The 19,921-nt window shown below is 40.6% G+C and overlaps 1 protein-coding gene across 4 annotated transcripts in view; it reads left to right on the top strand.

Moving 5' to 3' along the window:
- The first annotated feature begins 2,643 nt into the window (after window positions 1-2,643).
- ZMYND11 (zinc finger MYND-type containing 11) overlaps window positions 2,644-19,921 on the top strand; it is a 107,174-nt gene continuing 89,896 nt past the window's right edge. For all 4 annotated transcript variants that reach the window (XM_054190140.1, XM_054190138.1, XM_054190139.1 and 1 more), the window contains exon 1: window positions 2,644-2,850. The gene's annotated coding sequence lies outside the window, so the exon portion shown is untranslated. The remainder of the gene's footprint in view (window positions 2,851-19,921) is intronic.

Here is a 19,921-nt window from a genome sequence, read left to right as displayed (position 1 = left end):
AGCCCGAGACCTGCCAGTCCTGCTCCAGAGACCCCGCTCCCGGCTCGTCCTTCCCACGGACCTTCCTTCCAGACGCGGATGGGAGGAAATGCCTGAGGCCCCCGCGGCCTCGCACCGCCCCCAGCCCCGGAGAGGAGCGGGGGGCTGGAGAGGGCCCTCAGCCCGCTTTTTGTTTGAACAAACGTTTCCCCCTGCCGCTGAGGAAAGCCGCCGCTGGCCGGGGCTGGCGGAGGGTGGGATTTCCTTCCCATTGTCTGCCGCGCTCAGCCCGCCGCTCCCGGCGCCGCTTCCACGGGGAAGCCAACGGCCAGGAAGGGCTTGTGTTAGCTACCAAACTAAACGCAGGCGGACGCAAGAATCGGGGCTAAGCAAGGGCGGCTAGCAGGGCTTCAAACCTGTGTATTAATGAACATTTAAAAGTCTTTCTAATACAGATAAATATAAGGCAAAACCTTTAAAAAACGCATCCTTTTTATCCTTCGATATGCATCCTAACGGCTGTTACAATGCAGCTACCCAGGGCACCTAATGAGGATATCAAAATATTTCAAAACAAGGCCCGCGAACACCCAGATAGAAGCTATGTGCCTGTCTTCCTACACTTGACTTAACTCACTGCCCGCCAGCTCAGACAACGTGGCTGCAGTTGTAGACACTCCCTACGTGTTTGCTTTAGGATACCTTGTTCTTTCCGAAATCAAATATTTGTATCCTGAAACAAATATTTGGAGGCGGTCCAGGCTAGCCTTTACAAATATGTTAAGTACAGCAAATTGTTGGCAAGCGGTAGACACCAGGTAAAAATCCTGTAAGGTAGGCAAACCACAGGGTTTCAACCCAGCAGATGCTCCCGTGTTGGTGAAACCACTGCCTAAATACTTGACAGGTCTCGATGGGTCCTGAAGAGACAAAAGCAATAAAATTCAGTATAAAATATCTTTATTATACTGAAGATAGCTGAACTTCTGCCATAAGTAAATATTTACATAGGCAAGGAGAAGGCACTGCGGCAGAGTAATACATTTTTTCGCTGAAGAACCTGAGACTGGAATTGGAGCTTTGTTCTGGAGTTGTGCCAGATTCCCCCGGCCAACCCAGTCATAGGGGATACCTGGCTGTTCCGGCTGAAGAGTTAAAGCTGATTATGTACGCTGCGAGCTACGCTTCTCCTCTCTTTGCTTCTGGATGCACCTTAACCACGCCAGCTTGGGCAGAACTGTGAGCTTGACTGCATGGTAGAAACGGTAGAAACAGTAGAAACTATAAAGACCCAAACTTTTTTTTTTTCTTATATAAATATAGCTCAGATGCAATTTGTATAGAGAAGGTTTCAAAGAAAGCTAAGACAGCCAAGCCAGCAATATCCCATGGAAACTTGGCATATATTTCTATCAAACTTCTTTTGAAAATTACATGCCTTAACAAAATCAGAGCCAAACATCACAACTAAATGCTTAACATAAAGTAGCCTTTTTGTAATTATACTGATGGTAAATCCCTTCTTACTTAAAGAATTGCCTGTAAATTTCATTTGCTTTTTATTAATACAAGCAATATAATGCAGTTAATAAATTATAGTGCCACTGTTTGCTATCTGCCCAACCCCACAAGGACCCTTTGAAAGCAGACTACCAGCACTTTCTTTCCTATCTATTTATTTTCGATAATGTAAAACGTTCTTTCATATTTAAATACATAATAGAAGTAAAGCTTTATCACTGCTGTGCAACAAACTCTTATTTGCATTTTATTTTTAAAAGAGGATGTAAAGTACTGATGCAGCAGTCTCAAAGAAACTACTTTTAGACACTACTAGAAATCTTATTTACTAAACACACTGGAGAAAATTTCACTGTTCAGTGTGCAAACTCTGTTAAATTTTTGACTGACCAGGCACAATGGATGCATCTTTTTCATCATTAGCAGTCCAAAACTCTTTTAGTAATACCAATGACTACTCATATGAATAAAATTATTTGTATGCATAAATGTTCATAGAACTAAGCTTACAGTGTATTTTGATAAAATATGTCACATTTATGGTCAAGATTAATTAATTGTGAAGTATGTTACTTTTCCATTAAATAATTCCTGAACGATTTCAGAAACTTTAGAATGTATTTTCTTAGACATTTATTATTAATAATATTTATTTCAAAGTCCAAATAAAAACAGGATAAAATGTACATGTTTTCTTGCTACTTGCATATATATATATATGCAAACCTATAAAGTTATGTATTTCCTATTACTATATATCTCCCAATCCTGCAGTGAAAGTGTGGATCTACAGCTTGCAACATATATATAAGATATATAGCCAACTCTGAGACAGACCACTGATTCTATATGTTTTAGTTTCCGTTGCTCAAGGTGAGTATCCACTTTTGAAAACATTATCTGCAATTTCTCCAAGTTGGACTTCATGATAGGAGGGATTTGCATGTACCAGGGCCAGATAAGCAGCACATTCTTCCTCTGCAATAAGATAGGATCCAGACCTAAGAGTATGATAAAATACATATATAATAAATAGTTAAAGATCCGTTTCAAATGCATTATTAAAAAAAAAATAATAAAAGAAACAAACAGCAACTCCAGCAGACACCACTAGAGTTCTCCTTCTCCCAAATATCCCTAGCACCATCCTAAACCCTGTTTACCCCAGAAACCTGAACTGTGGACAGACAGAAGAGGAGAGAGAGAGAGAAAATTCAGACACAATAAAACTCTGAGGGAAAAAATATGTGGAAGGAGGAGGCAGCAGCGGCCTGGGGAAGGGATTGAAAAGTTTCCCCTGGCTTAACTTCTCCCCCCCTGCAGCAGCAGAAGCAGCGGCAGCAGCACAAGGTGAGAGAGACTTTTAAGTCTGGGGAGGAGGGGTGTGTGTGCGGGGGGGGGTGGGGGTGAATTTACAGCCCTGTGGATATTTCTGTGTCTGCCTCCCCGGCTTTGGGGTGCGGGAGGCGCCGCGTCTCATGCTGGGTGGAATTTTTTTTTTTTTTTTTAATATGATGGAGGATTATAAACATGGCGCCTTAAAAAAACTACAAAATCATGTACACACTGTTCCAAGGAGATGGGGGAGAGGGGACAGGGGAAGGGCTGGGCACCCGGGGAGGGGGTGATCCTGCCCGGCGGGGTGCCATATGGGGGGGGGAGGGAGCAATTATACTTCATAATAAAATGTGTGGGGCCGCGGGAGAAGGGGGGAGATGGAAGGCGGGATTTTTTATTATTATTATTATTTCATTTTTCGGAGTGGGCAGGATTACTTGGCAGCCCGCTTGGAAATCGAGGAGGAGAAGGGGACGGCGGCCGAGCGCGTGTGATTATTAACGGCGATTATTTTTGTCCTCACACCTTCCCCGGTCGGATTTCGGCTGGGAGGGGGCGGCGGCTGGTCCCCCGCGCCCCCGGTGCCGAGTTGCAGCCAGCCCGGGGTCGGGGCGGGAGGGGATGGCGGCGGGGTGGGAGAGAATCGCTGCTTCCAGCGCTCCGCCCGGGCCTGCAGGGAGCGGGCGAGCCGGGGACTCGCGTGAGAGGCGAGGCCGCGCGGGGTGTGGCGCGGCCCGGCCTCAGCCCCCTCACCCCCCCCGGCCCCGCTCTTCTCCCACACACGGGGCGACCGCTTTGCTCCCCAGTTCCCCCCACCTGCTTTCCTTTCCCTTACACACACCCCCGCCGCCCCCGCGTTTTCTCGCTGGGGTGGGGGGATGTCTGCTTGGAGGACGGGTCTCGGCCCGAGTAATGGCAGCTGCTCGACAGCGCCGAGTCGCCACAGGAGAGAGACGGCGGGCCCCCGCAGGCCGGCCGCGGCGGGAGAGGGGCCATGGCTCCCCTTCCCCGCGGGGGGGCAGAGGAGGGGACGGGGAAAGGGGTGAACTTAGAGCCCCGGCCCTCCTCCCCGCGGGCGGGCCGGGCCACCCCCGCAGCGCGGACGGCCTCACCGCCCGGCTCCGCCGAGAGGGCGGCCGGGGGGCCCCAGCTTCCCGGAGCGCCCCGGCCGCCGGCACGGCCCCGGCGGCTTCCTCGCCGTCCCCATCTGCTCCGGGGTGAGGGCGCGGGGAGCGGGGGAAGGGACCAATTTCTCCGCTCGCTTCCTCCGTCTCCCCCCGCTGCGGGCGAGGGGCGTGCGGGCGGACCGGCTGCTGCGGGCCGGGGCCCTCCCGGAGCCCTCCCGGAACGGCTCACTCTCTCCCCCCGGGCAGAAAGGGCCCTCCCGGAGCCCCGCTGGACTCGGCGGTCGGATTTCGGGAGAATATGAACTACCGAGGGGCTTGCTTTCGGTGGTTTTGGGGGGGGTTTGTGTGTGTCCATCCCCGACACCGTGTCTCCAAATAACTCCACTCGGTTCACTTTGTGAGGTGTTTTCCTTGTTCCCCTAACTCAGGGGCTCTCCAGAGGCCTGTCTGTCCTCTCTCCTTTCTCTGACGGGGGAGGGATGCAAGCGTAGCTGTGGGGTTTCCTATGGTGAGGGTGATGGGGAGCTTCGGCGCGCTTTCCTGACCTTCAGAGAACAGTCCCCCTGTAAAATACTGATGTTAAGGACTTGGGAAACTTTGTGTGTCTTTTGGGGCTTATCCTGAAAACAGCAGGCTTGGGGAATTTGTTTTTTGTCTTCTGCAAACATGGCAAACGGAACTTTACCAAGGCTAGAGCTGAGGTGGCTTGAGAAGAGGAAAAGGGGTAAAAAACTAATTTGGTGTTGGTTGGTTTTATAATAGTATAATTTGGCATTTTAACATCCCGGAATCATCTGCCACGGTCTCTGTATTGTAGGAGTAATACTATTTGTTTTGAGAAGATCTTACTGCAGTGGAAATGACCAAAAGTAGAAAATGCTTTATTTTCCTAGATATGCTGATTTTTATTTTTTTTTCTTACTTCTGTTGCTATTCTTTGTAGGAAATTGTTTAATTCTTTAGGGGTGATCACTGAGACAGGTGTCAGGAGGGGGGAAGAGTGGGAGTGGAAGTGCCAGTTTGTGGTTCAGGTTGCAGTCCCTTGGGTTTTTCTAGTCCCTCATCCTTCAGCATGAAGATCCTGGCATGTCTCCACAGTTTTTTATTTTTTTTTTTAATTTTGTTATCAACCATACTGAGCGTGCTACAGAAAGTCTTTAGGGAAGAAGACCGTTTGCTGACTGCACGTTCGTATAAAAGTGAAAGTACTCACAGAATAATTCCCAGCGTGGATTTATGTTTAATGGCAGCTTTTCCATGCCTAAACAAACTCTCTCTGCTTTGACCAGATATTGGTATGGGGAAGGGAAGGGGTCACGGGCTGTATAGTACAGCAGAGAGCACTTTATCTTTCTGATGGTGAGTTTGGTTTTAATGAGTGGGGAAAAAAAGTTACTGTGTTGGTGACTCTTTGTTGATTGTGCTGTGGATGGTGGTCTCTGCCATCAGGAAGAGGCATCTGCAACTGATATTTGGTATCGGATTCAGCACCAAAGGCCTAAGTGAGGAAAATGACTCTTCCACTCCATCTCATGAGCTGGATAGCGTGATGGAAATTAGCTACTGATGAAGTCAGCCATGTAAGGGGAGTTGTGAGTGTATGGATGTTGGGTGGGGATCTTAAGACTTTGGTGGTCTTCTTCCACAGTTTGGAACTTTATAGCGCTAATTTAACAGGGAAGTGCCCTCCGTACCAGTTAAACCGGTGTATTTATTTTTTTTTTAATCTAAGCAAGCACTTACAGCTATTATTTTTAAATATAAATGTAAAAAAAAAATTGAGTCTGTTCACCATGGACTAAAATTCTTAGTAGTTTGTCTTAGTTCTTATGTATTGTGAGTGAGAGCAATACGTCCTAACTTTTCAGGAAAAATTGAGCACTACAGAAGTAACAAGAATTTCATGACTGTAATTGCTGTGTGCACAATATGTGGCTGCTGTAATCTGCTGCTGTGTGTCCGTACTGTTTGTAGGTGTAAGTGGTCTGTATGCAGCTGGTGTTCAGGTTGCCTGGGGGTCCCGCCTGCCCTTCCAGCAAAGAGTAGAAGGGACTGTTTAGGAAAGACTTGAGGCTTCTGCAGGGGAAAAGCCTGGATCATCTTTTCAGTCTAATGTCATCTCTAGAGCAAATGGGATGGTGAAAGGCTGTGAAGCGTGCTCAGCATTTCCACCTTGCAGGTAAATATGACCTACGGGGTGCTGTTAGTGACGTGGTGGTCCTGGTGAAGAAAATGATGTGGAAGGACCATGAATTTGGCCTCAAACTCACCTTGAAGTGGCTTAGGCTACATCTAGACTGTTGTGCATTTCTACTGGTGAACTGCAGCTTGAGGACCACTGAACTGTGCCTGCTGCAGTCTCTGAACTGGGATGAAATACTTCAAAAAGAAACAGATAAAAGACAACACTTAAAGGTGTTAATTGTAGGTATCTAAAGCTCTCATTGTCTAGTTTGTTAGAAAATTGTCTCATTTCACACAATTTGAGAATCAGGGGAAATTTTGGAATTGGGAGACTTGTTTTGGAATTGAGTACCCAACTTTAGTCAACTAAAGTTTGCAAATTTTGGACATACCTCTAACTAGTTTTCATAGTTACAGCCTTCCACAGTCATTCAGAGCGTTTAGCTCTGGAAGCGTGTAAGGGCTTCAGGCAGTGAATCTGTCTGAAAGAGGGCAATGGAAGATGTCTTCAGTAAACTTCTGATTTTCTTCTTAAATGGCTTTTTAGCTAGCTCTAGAGTGCCATATGTGTCAGTAGAAGAAATCTTTTATTCATAATGTAGGTTGTTACAAATGCTAAGTCAAACTATAAACAAAATTAATCCATGCAAAGTGTATGTGTCTCACACCAGTGGTGAACTTGGTTCATAAAATGCTGAGTTGTTTTAAATTAGTGGCCAGGTGCATAGAAGAATTTACTTTCCTGAATGAGGAAAAGTAGATGGGTTTTATTTTTTTGCAAGAGTTAGGTCAGAATTGTTGGAGCAATTCTTTTTCCCATGTCTATCCAGTAAATATATACATTTATTTCAAGTCCTAACGACTGATTTTATTAATTGGGATTGTTTTCCTTCCATGTAATAGGACTTTCTTTAGCCATCCTTCTTGCAGTGATTGTTTAGGAGTTAATGTCTGATCATGTTCTTGATCTGCAGAGGTATTTTTGTGTTGGTTTTTGTTGAGTTTTTTCAGTCTCAGGATGTGATGAACACCCCCATAGTACTTGCGTGGTACTTGGAGCGTGGTGCCCTTGGTAGCTGGGCAGTGCAACATATGTCATCTTTTATATGGCTCATACATTTTAGTCTGTCAGTGTTGCTTGCGCTAAATGTTGTGAACAAAGATTGGTCTTGTCAGGTTCTGGATGATTTTTGATCAGCTGAATGTAAATTTAGCCCATAATTGGGTTATTGTTCTAAAGTTTAATCTGCCAGTCGGGAGAATATAGCCTGCAAAAGAGGTAGTTTATAAGATGAGGTAATGATTCCATTTTGCAGGAATTACTTAATAAGTTAACTCTTACATTCCTAAAAAAAGTTTTCGGTAATTTTCAGTGCAGTATAAAGATGTAAATTCAGTTTTGGTGAAAGAGTATCTTGTCATCTATATAAAATGCAAAACAAGCGTGGAAAACTTTTTCTTGAAATAAAGCTCAACTTTTTCTTTAAATGGTGGAAGATAACATTTCTCAAAAAAACCCCTTCATTCCTGGATGTAGTGGAGATAACAGGAAGGAGGTTGATAAATACCAGAGTGGGGGTGTACAGTATACTAAATGCTGTGGCCTCGAGCCTGAAGGGGTAAGCCCCTGTGGCACACAGAACTCTGATTTCAGAGGCCTCTCTGCATCCATCTCCTTGCCACACCACGGCTGGGTTGAGCCGATTTTTTTCCTGATTTTCAATTCTAGTCTTTAAACGTAGTTTTATCATCTGTTTAAGCCAACGTCTGCCATCAAGTTAATTGAGCAAGTCCGAACTCTTGTTGTTTATTTATTTTTAACTAAGCTGTGAATATTGAACTATACAAAGAATCTTTTTTTATGGGTAAAACTAGACAAATAACTGCAAAATGGCTTTTTAGCATTATATTTGTTTCAAAAGGAGTAAGTTACTTGCTCTAATTACACTGTTTCATCGAGTGTCTGAATTCGTACTAACGCAGTTGGTTTAAAATGTGGTTTGATGTAAGATGGCTGCAATCAATTACTTTAAATACACAAGTTATTAAAGGGTGAACTAACTTGAATCATAAGCTTTGCTAAATGCTGGTTTTTTTGTAGTGTTTTAGTGAGATTCCATTAATATTTTTTATGTCTGTCTTCTGTTTTTTTTTTCTCCCTGAGATGAGCAGGGTCTTTTAGTCTTGTGGGCAGGCCACAGCAGGCACAGTGGTGATACACTGTGACGTGCCCATGAACCCAAGTTTAAGCTCATGGCGTCTAATTTTAGGTCAGCCAGCTTTGGTGATATCCCGTCAGAGCCTGATCCTATAGCTCTACCACATAGGTAAATCCAAAGTGTAGTTATTGGGAGTTTTGTGTACAAACGACTGGTTTTGATTTTCTTCCAGTCTCTCATTTTCCACTTCACTAAAGTGCAGAAGTTTCTGCTGTTAAAGTATGGAGTCGTGTAATTTGAGTTTAAAGCACATTATTGGTTAAGATGGCAGCACCATAATATTTGTAATTTCAAAATTACAAAAATATTTTAAAATGTAAGTAAAATACTGTTACCAGTGTACAACAGTCAGAATATCTTTGCATATACCTCTACACTATATTCAGTGTTAAATTCCAAGATTAAATAATTGCAGAAAAAAACATTGTGAATTAATGATTATCACCCTTCATACAACTCTCAATTGTAGTATGATATAAAACTAATTCTTAGCAAATAATTTTAGCACCAGAGACAGTGAAATCTGAAGTGCTAAAATCCACTTATTGGTTAAAAAAATGAAGTCAAGCATACCTGAAAAAAATACCAGTAACATCCCATTCACCTTTTCTGTGGAAATTGCATTCTTTGCATGCAAAGAACTGGTCTCACTGTGTTAATTAATTTTTGTCCGTAATAGAATACTATTGACTTGAGATCTAGTAATTTAAAGAAAGACGAGTTAAACATATTGCTGTTTACCTCTCATTTCTCCTATGCTCCATTTCCTTTTCCTTTGTTAGTATGTTAAAAATAAACGTGAAACCAACTTGCCTTTTATTCAAATATATGATTTTAATGCAGCTAACTTAACTGATGTTTTAGTTACAGACCATAGGAGTCTCCTAGTAGGTGTAGTACTCAAAAGCAGCATTTTGGAAAGTGGATATTTGTACTTTGATCTCGTGCACTTCGAGCACGGCATTATTATCTGGTCTTTTAAAGATAGGTGGATGGGAGTCGCATGCAGCGACACATGGGATATGGTACTTAGTTCACTAATTTTAGCAGAGTGATTCTTCTCTTTCAACGTTAGGTTTTATTGGAACGTTTTGGAAAAGCGATGAAGTGAAACAAAATGGAGTTGAGAGAAAACGATTAGCAGAATCCCAAAGTAGCTAGAAATAATATACGGTGAAAAATAAATTAAAAGGATGTAAGATACGTTTATTGCTCAACAAATCTTTGACAAGATCTGAGAGACAAGAGAGCTTTATCTTTCTTAACACGCTATCATCATTTTCTGTTAAGTCTCACACAACATTTATGCATTCAGTAAGAGGATCTTGCACTACAGATACCTGTTTACAATTGCAGATGCTTCTCAAGTCAAAATCCAAGTAACAGCCAAGTCTGCATTGGCTCTTCGTGCCTTATTACTATTTTCCTGGTGTCGTTGCCAGTAAAAGAAAACTTCCGAAGAGGAGATAGTCTGTGCCTTGCATAACATTGCAGCATGTGCATTCGCATGCACAAATTAAAGGGGAAATTTTGCCTCAAAATGGTGGGGGTTTTGTTTCTCCAGTTTTCCTTCTGGTTGGTTGTTAATTTTGTGACCAGTATCTGCTGAGCTGTCACTGACTTCAGGGACAAGCGTAAACCCAGTGTTCATGCATAATCCCCTCTCCCCAAACAATTGCTTAAGATTCAGGTTCAAAATTGTACAAAATCAAAACAAAAGAACTGCAATTTCATAATATGTAATCACAGGCCACAGATTGTTCACTGATGAAAACTGATGATGTTCACTGTAGAAATTTCATTTTTACCAATAGATTAATATTAATATTACGACGGAGACCTTCATCATATAAGCACTTGCTTCCCTCAGGCATAAAAATGCATAGGCCTTGGAACATACTGAGGAATCAAGTTTATTTTCATAAAACATTTTTAAAAATTAAAACTTTATGTACAATTCCAATATTCAAAGAAGAACACAATTACAATTTGTTTCGACTGTATAACTTTACATAATGTTATATTTTTGATCCTTTTACTGGTATATGCAAGGTTACGTATTCATGCCTTTTGAATATCAACAGTATGACTATTGTTATCTTTGCACTTGCTAGATTTTATATTGATGATTGTTCCCATTGAAGTTAAGACACTTTTCCTACATGTATATCAGTTTTGAAGGAATTTACAGTATCTATGAACAGAGGAAACAGGAATAACATTTTTCTGTTAGTGACTTTTAACAATTTCTGTATATCTTAAATCCTGTATCTTGTAGAAAGCCTTAATTGTAAATAAAGGAAACTGGTAAAAGAAGAAATATAAAGATTTTTACTGGAAAAGCTGATACTATTATGAGAAGAAAGGCTTATTTTTACATTAGGAAAGCTAGCAAACAGATACGTCAGGAAACTGAGGATTTTAATATAGTTTCAAAATTATGGAAATCATGTACGTGAAAGCAAGTTTAATAATCACACAATTTGATTTTATTTTTTGTTAATCACAGAACATACATTTAAAACCTGTGAATTTTGAAAATTACCTTGACTCATCCTGTTCGTTAGTATTTACCTGCAAAATCTGGGCAGTCCTTTTCTGCGCTGTGCAACAAGGAGTTTAGAAAGAGTAATGTTCTCACCTTGTGCTTCTATTCTTTCTTTGTTATGCGGTTCAGAAATCTCAGAACACCTTTTTTTCCCTCTTCTGTATTAATTTAAAGCAAAGAATTGTTACTAGTTGTTTTCATAGGAACCAGACTGGCACCATTTTTAGCTTCATATAACTGTAGTTGAGACTTTAGGACGTTCCTAAGAACTGACTGCACAAACCTTTTCTCAGGAAGCTGGATGTTTCAGTGTCAGTCATCACGTGCAAGCTGACATTTGAAGATAGTACGGCACACTGACTAATTTGGCATTGACACTAACAGTTGCTCAATAGAAAAGGAGAATTTTAATTTTTTTTAACCAATGAAAATAGCTTTCTGAAAACTTTTCCTGGTGAAATGTGGGGAAGAGTGAGAAGGGATGTGTACACTTTGCTCATTGGTAACTCATGGTGCCTGACCCCTTATCGGTCTGACTAGAATGTAACGTCCCGTTATTTGAAAGCTGCCCTATTAAAATCTTGTTTGTTTGTTTGTTTGTTTGTTTGCTTGTTAAAAAAAAAATCTTTTATTTCACTGGCTCACTGGCATATCTTTTTGAAGGAGAGTGCTGATGCACACCTGGAAGCATTTTAGACTGACAGTGTTGGAAAGCAAGAAACATGGACACTCTCAAGCTGTAATTGCATCTTTCAGTTTTGTAGCTTTGTCTTCTTTTTCTTCTTCTTCTTAACACTGACCTGAAGTAAATAGACTTACAGGAAATATTTGTTGTAAGAAAGAGATTCTTCCTTTTCCTGTGCACTTTCCACTGCGCTGGCTCCCAGAGGGCTTCTTTATAAAACCTCCTAATTGGAAGCATACTCCGAACTTCTCTGTGACTCCAGACATGAGATCTCCTCTTGTTAGTCAACTTGTACCTTTTAGGAAATATGGATTATCAGTCAGGTATCTCCAGGTGCCAGTTTTATTAGGTTTTCTAATCCATGCTGACATTCTTTTTCTCAATAGTTTTAAGAAGTTTTATAAAAACAACCCATTTGCAAGTCATCCAAGTATACGCCTAACTTCTAGCACTAATTTCTGCAGACATGTAGCTCTCAATAAAATGGAATGATTTTTGTCCCTTATAGCGGTACAAGAAATATTGATAAATATCAGCTAAAGCTAATTGAGGGTGCAGATGCTTTGAGTACAGGTGCACCAAGGAGCCCAGAAGCAGAACGTGGTTTGCTCTGCCAAGTTAGTGGATAAGCACTTACAGTGTTTCCTGGGCCAGTGGGGAGGAATGGTATCCAAATATCCGCTTGGCTTTTCTTACATGAGAACTGCATTTCTTGATCAAACTAGCATGTCATGTAATCCAGAGTCTTGTCTCCAGCCATTGCCAATCTCAAATGTCTCCTAAACAGGTGCCAAAAATCAGCCAATTTTATGATGTAGAAAGCTATAGAATACTTTTTTCCCCATACTAGTTCCTAAACAATAATCATTTAGATCATGATTTCTGCTTTTACACATGCAGAATTTTTATTTATTCCATTTTGGAATGTTTTAAATTCTGTTTACTGTAATAACTGAACATTTTAGCTACTAATGTTAAAATGTACTCCTTGTTAGGTCAAGCCTGTTGTGTCCTCTCCGGATGCCTTGCAGCCTCCCACTGCAGCGCCCTTTCTCTTCTAGCATTTACCAAGAGCTCCTTCCTCGGTTGCAGAAGAGAGCTGTGTATAGCTGTGTGTCCGCGCGGTATTTGGTGGAGATAAGAGACCTTGAGGGGCGAGTTAATGAGAGGCCATAGCGGTTGTCTGTTGAGAGCAAATAAGAGCTGGGAAATGCATGTATGAAAGGAAGAAAGGGAGAGTTTGGCTTGAAATACACATTAAGTGAAAGTCGGTGTACACGTCACAGTATACGTGCGAGAGGACCGGTGTCTGCTGACGTAATTTGGTGCAGCACTGTTGGCTTTAGAGGAGCAATATTAGTTTACACCTGCAGAAGATTTTCTTCTGAATATCTGGGAATGAGAATATATAATGAAGTGTTTATGTATGAGTGACAGGGAGCGTGAGCGTGTGAGAATGAGAGCGCATGCACATATTTTCAGGCCTGATTGATTATATGAAAAAAACCCTGGAGTTGAAAGAACATTATTTTAAATTAACATTCATTATCTTCACGCGTGAGATAACAGTTCACTTTGGACCAGATCCTAGCACCATTATGTTTCTTGAGCAGAGACTGCTTTTTCCTTGAATGAGGTTGTTCAGTATGAGAATGGCAAAATGTAGTCAGATCTTTGACAATAAAAATATACGGTTTAGTCACCATACGTTAGAATAATACTCTATTATTTCTGTCAGGAAAACATGGATCATTTTTCTTAAAATAAATGGTTATATTTTCTTTGAAATGTAAAATAAAAAGTAAAAGAAACCTTTTTTTTGGATCTCTAATCTTATGCTTGGAGAAGCTTGCAGCCATTTTAATTCATGCTGCATTCATTGATCCAGCAGTTAGATTATTTAATCACACCGCAGCTAGGTCATCTACCTATCGAACACTGTTAAAGAGTTCCGTAATATCCTTTGGGTTATTGGCTTCTAAATATCACTTTTGAAAAAAAAAAAAAGAAAAAAGAAAACAAGCTATAAACATCCCAGTTAATTTATAAAGAAAACACAATGTGAATTCTCGGACTTATCATTCAGCTCTTCTTTTCTGTACATAATATAACTAGAAAAAAATGCACATCACAGCAAACAAAGGAAAAAAAATCTGATTTTGATCTTCTTTGGCAGTTCTTTTGCTTTTAAATACAGAGTTTTGCAACATTAAGTCATCTAATTAGGCAGCAGCTTGCTATTAAGTATTTTCATAACAGACGTAGTTTGTGAGCATGAAAATGAAAGCCACGTTTTAAAATTATAACCCCAAATAACTTTCTGAAATAAAAAATACTCTAAAAAAAGGACTTATTCTTTAATTTTAAGTAATCATGTAAAAACGTGGGAGAATTCTGTATTTTAGGTATTCAGCAGCAGGAGGAAACTGATTTCCTAGGCTGCAAGTGCTGCAATAGTAGAATCCCAGTGATCAAGATATATAAAAAGGGAAATAAATGTGGCAACAGCTAATGTGTGGCAGTGAAAAGTGGAGGAAAAGACTGTCGTGATGCTCTTAAGTGTCCAGTATTTTCTGAGAGGGAGCTACTCACAATGAAATAAACCTCTTCTTGGTATGCGATAGGCAAGGGTCTTGTATAAAAAGAGTCGGTAAATTCTTTGGCAGTGATGCACTTGGCAGCAGTGTTTTTTAAAGGGTCACCCATGTGTGTTTCAGTTATTTCCCTACAGAGATGAGGAGGAAAGTTCGTGCTCTTCTGAGGTATTGTTTTAGTCTGTCTGAATGCGGGTGGAACAAGAAAGTCATGTTTCGTATGAAGATGGGAACTGTATTTTCCTCCTGTTAAATGAAAGCTTAGAGTCCAGAGATGCTGATTCCGTCTGTCTGCGTCTGGATCCCTAGGCTTATTTCCTTGTGCTTTCCTGATGTACACTGAAAGCTTCGTCAAATGAGGGTTTCTTAACCATTATTCAATGGTTTCACTCTCAGACTATTTTAACAACTCCTCTGCTTTATTATATTAGTCTATGACAGTTTTGGTACAACTTCTTGTTATACTTTCACCTGGGCACTCTGGGATGCGATTCCTTTCTTTAACATGCCGTGATGTATATACATGAGGAGTCTGAGCGTAGAGGAGGAATTTGACTGAAGGTTTTATGAATGCCATTGCTGAGTAAGACCTCAGTGCAGCAAGGCAGGTTAAATAGGGCTCTGATGCTTTTTCTCCCTTTCTTTTGGAATAGCATTGAATATGCTGCAAGCTCAGCCGAATGTGCTGTGTCCACACTGTGTATTTCTTTACCAGTAAATTGAGACTTCAGTCGTGGAAGGCAAGTCAGCAAGGTTAAATAAAAAAAAAATAAGGTGTTGAAACCCAGCTGCATGGGAAAGAAAAATAAGAATTGAGTGATATTAAAAGCAAAAATTCAATGTTAATGCAACGTACTTGCAGGTTTTTTTCAGGAGCTGAAGATGCTTTTTGAAAAAGGTTTTGGGTGGCTGAAAGACAGTTCAGGAGTCATCAAGGGACGGGGTGTCCAGCTGCGGGTGAAGGAGGCTGCAGCCCCCCTGCGTGGGAGAGTTGACAAGTATCCATTGAGTTCAGTCCATTCTGGTGGGTGTGGTGGCCAGATGACTATCAAACAAATAAATAAAGTATAATATTACAATGGACATCAAACCTTTTCATGTCTGTGTTACTAAACTTAAGAAACAAAAGAGCTCTTGACATTTTGAAATTACGGCCCTGTTTTTGAGCGTTTCTTCCGAGTTCCACTGAATTAATGAAATTAATTGAACTGCCAAACTCGGTGGAGAGCTGCTGGTTAGCCATCGTTGCAGGAACCCCACATCTTGGGCAGAATGTGCTGCTTTACAGTCGCTTTGTCTTGAATTTAAATGACGACCTTCACTTCCTGCGTCTCGGGCTACAGCAAGCTGCAGTGGGAGGCAGCCCTGAGAAGGTGTTTGCTAATGAGGCTCTAGCACCCTTGACAGGTATGCAAGGTAATTAAAAGGGGATAGATGGTGGTGTACTGTGTTTGGAAATTTCATTTAAAGTATATATTTATGTAGTTATGATTTTGACTTGTCCAAGCCATTGTATGGTCGCTGACACTTTCCAGAAGAGTAAGGATGCTTGCCCTCTTGTCCTGGCCAAGATCCACTTTGGGTCATTGCATTCTGACTACCTACATTTCTGTGAAGTTTTATCTGGATTTTATTACTGTGGTTCATTTACATAGTAATGCATATGTACTTGTCAGTTTGCAAAATAACAGCACGGGATAAAAAAATTACAAAAATCACTGCTTCAAATTACATTTTGTATTTGTGCATGAATAAATATAGTATGGCACGATACAGTACAGAAAAAATACCAAGTGGCACGTTCGGTAATAGCATTCATAGCAGAGATCAGTTTCCAGAGTTTATGAAATGGAAGAGAAAGTGCCATCCATGAAGTGCAAGTGTAAAAGAAGACAGCAAAGGGGTGATGGAGACAAAGGGGAGAGGTGAGAAAACTAGATAGCTACAGGAGGGATGAGAAAAGAAACATGGGGCGAGGTGTAGTTCAAGAGTGCTTTATAGAAGACACTCCTGCCAAAACTGGTACAGCAGGGGTTAAGTTGGCGAGTAGAATGCATTGTTAAACATATGATATATTGCGCAGCAGGAATGGTTATAATTCACTGGTAGGAGAAATAATACCTGTTTGTATTTTAGTTAAAACTATATATATGTATTTACAAGGTTATTTGGCGTGGATTTTACATGTGTATCAACAAGGGAGGGGCAGTCAATTTATGTGGTGGTGTGTATACGTGTCAGTAGGACTTAGGCAATCAGAGATCTGCACGTGGCAATCATTTGCTGGCACAGAAATGTTCCTCTTCTATATACAAAGGCACATTTTATCATTTACCACTCAGTCTCTCAGGATCCTGCTTAAATTACAGTAGGAAGAACGTGCTGTGTGTTACTGTAGGTGAAAAAAAGAACCCAAGCCACATCCTGTTGTGGAGAGTTTTCTGTAGAAATATGAACTTTAAAGCTGCAAGCTTACTCTTAAAACTGATGGATATTAATTATCAATATTACCCTAGAATGGATTTCCAGAGGAGTTCAAAATAATCCAGTATTAGACCATATTGCATAACCATAGCAGTCTAATATTTACAAGAACTGTCCCAGTGTTCTTCCAAAAATACTTAAGTCTGCTTAGAGACACTTCATCCACAGCCCAGCTGTACCCCATTCCACACAGATATGGGAACACATACACGGAAAAAAGTTTTAAACAGTTTTTATTTTGAAAATGCTTTCAAGAAAACTGTTTTTGAATAGTACTTGTACTCACATGATGAGTGAAATCATACTCATCTCAAATAGATTGTTCACAAAAAGAGAGTTTGAGAGTTTTTGTTTTATTTTTCTAGAAATGGAAAAAATGGTTTTGAAAATATCTTGGAATTTGCATATTAACATTGACGTTCCTTATTGTTAGTTGTTTTCACATGACTTCATTTGCTAATAGAAGCAGTACATAATGTACTATGTACTTACGCAAAAGAGAGATTTAGGACAATGCATGTGTTTTTGAAAGTTGCGGTTCTTCCTATATTTATTTTTGTCTGTTTAATGTTTTTTGGGATATCTGTGTTGGCATTGTTTTTGGAAAGAACGTCAACAAAAATATTTTTCACTTTAGGTCATAGATACACAGTAGTACCAAACCTTCAAGCTCTTACCTAGCAGAACTACACTGATCACTTATTCTGACCTCCTTTAGCTCCTGGGTAACCCAGCTTAAATAATTTTACCTATTTCTCCTGGATCCAGCCCACTGAAAACGCCATTACAAGCTCTTGTGAGAGCAGCCAGCCTGTCCTGTGTAAGTGAAAGGGTTGAGAACCCATCTTTCAGTGCTGAGGCAGGCAGGGATCTTATCCATTTAGCAGTCGCTGTCTAGTTGGCTCTTTTTTTGTCTTTTTTTTTCTAGTTGTCTTTTTTTGTGATCTTTTTTTATGGTAAGAGGCAGGAATACTTCAGTGAGGAAAGCCATCCAGCACCCACATGCTGCGTATTCTGGGAATGAGATCCATGTGGCTTCTTACCTTTTTTTTTCCCCTTCTGTATCATTTATTAAAGCTGTTATGGAATATTTGCCAAGGCTAAAAGAGTTTGAACTCTCACTTAGCCTCATTAAGGTCTTGGGCTTGGTGTTTACTATTTCTGCTTTCATCAAGGCCACTTTCTCCGAGGCTTTTGCAGGAGATACATATGTTCTTATGAATGACCTTCTTCATTTTCTGCCTCTAATCATGGTAGAATTATAATTTTTAATCAGCAGGCTTTATTTAATCTCCAAATTTTATTTCTGGTGTTCTTCCTCTAAAGCAGAATTTGTTTTTTATACTTTTATGCCGGGGGTTGTCTGCTTCTGTATTAACACATTGAAACGCTTCAGGCTATTCATGTGTGTTTTCTGAAGGGTTTAACAGTTCAGCCATTTCCACGCAGACTGTCGAAGTCAATTGGAGACTGTGTCAAAATTTGCTATCAGACTGCTAAGATGAATCTCCCACTGTTACTACAGAGTACTTCTCCAAAGCACACGACGTTGTCAAGAAATACTTGAGATATTGGAGATGATGCTGTCTGGAGCTCCATCCCTGCCTTCACCATGTGCTGTAACATTACTTAAACCTATCTGTTGGTAAAGAAGTACTAGAGTGGTTTGTACAAAAGGCTGCAGGACCTCAGGTACTTAGTGGCCAGGTTTAAGTCACTGTGACAAACTGTGCACCGTCACTCAAAAAGAGAAAAAGGGGTGATTTACCAATAGGCAGGTTTTTTAATTTATATGTATAGTTCACATTCATCTTTTCTTTGGGTTACTTTGCTGTTCCTCAGAATTTTTGGATGTTCTCTGAGTTTTATTGTTATGGTTGGGAGGAAACTGAAAGTGGCACAGTCAGTCTGCACCTTATATACCTACTCATTGCAAAGATGTAAGACTTCTCTTAAGTGCAAGGACATATATGTAGCTCATTAGTTTGACTATACATGAAAAATTAATGTATAATGAGAGAACCAGAGAGTTCTGGTTACTGGTAGGGGACCTCTTTTTTCATTTTAACTATAAATTTAAACTTTGAACAATGAATGTGCTTAGACTAGTGATGTGCTTATTAGGTTAAAAAAAGAACAAGCTTTTAATAGGAAAAAATTATCACAGGGCAGACAGCACGGGATTTCATTAGCATTTATGGGTTGCTAAACTGCAATTTAAAAGTCACATTTCTGTCTAGCAAAGTTTTCCACAACAGTCATACAAATAACATCAAACAATGTCTTTTTAGTTTGTTTACTTGGGGTCACATTTTCAATAAATAAAGTGATTAAAGCTGCAGGGACTGTCTGTGAAGGCTACACTACTTACCTTCCATTGATTTTAGTGGGACTTTGAATAAATGTTTTAGTTCTGAAAATCCTACCACATATAGACCTCACCTCTGCCTTTTGACATCTTTGAAAATCCGGCCCTTAGGACAATTAACAGGATTGTTTCAATGGTTTTCCCTTACCGGTTCACCATTTTACTCTGCTCAGGAAGGTCCGTCAATTACGAAGAGCGTTTTGTAGTAATTTCTGAACTTAGAGTTCATACCTGTCAAGAGGATAAACTGACAGCAGAGACTTGGCCCTGGCTTTCCACATGGTATTGTAGTTCTTTGCTCTAATAATGTAAATAGTTCTTAGGATAATTCTTTTCATCCATAGATGTTTAAGTGCTGCACAAAGGGGATTAGTGTAATTAGTTTTGCATTTGGAAATGGTAATACAGAGATACGCGGTGACTTGTCTGAAGTTACCCAGCGCAGGAGGAGGCTGTACCAAGTCAGTCAGGCCTCAGTCTACTTTCTTCAGCAAATGTAGTTTCAGAGGGCTTGATCTACCCATACCGAATATCCAGACGAGAATCTTCTAAATGTAATGATTTGGTACTTAAGCAGCATGAGTCATGTTCTGGGATGCTGGCAGTGGTTTTTTGTGATATTTCTGTTTCACATTCAGCTCCAGGGGCTCAGCGGGGGCTTTGGTCTGGTTGCCGTATGAAGTTCATCAGGGGTGACAAGCGAAAGCGGCTTAACGTGCTCATGTTATTTTTGTCTATAGTAGAAATTTATGATGGGAAGTATTTCTGTTTTGCATAAAGTCACCAAAATAATGCATTGAGCTGTAAGCTAACTGGAGATGCCCAGGACTATTCACAGCAGAATAGCCTGGATAGTGTTAGTTGTTAGATGTAA

Source organism: Rissa tridactyla, chromosome 2, assembly GCF_028500815.1.
Source record: "Rissa tridactyla isolate bRisTri1 chromosome 2, bRisTri1.patW.cur.20221130, whole genome shotgun sequence".
Taxonomy (NCBI): Eukaryota; Metazoa; Chordata; class Aves; order Charadriiformes; family Laridae; genus Rissa; species Rissa tridactyla.
The sequence above is the reverse complement of the archived record's forward strand: the minus strand, read 5'-3'. Positions and strand labels throughout refer to the sequence as shown.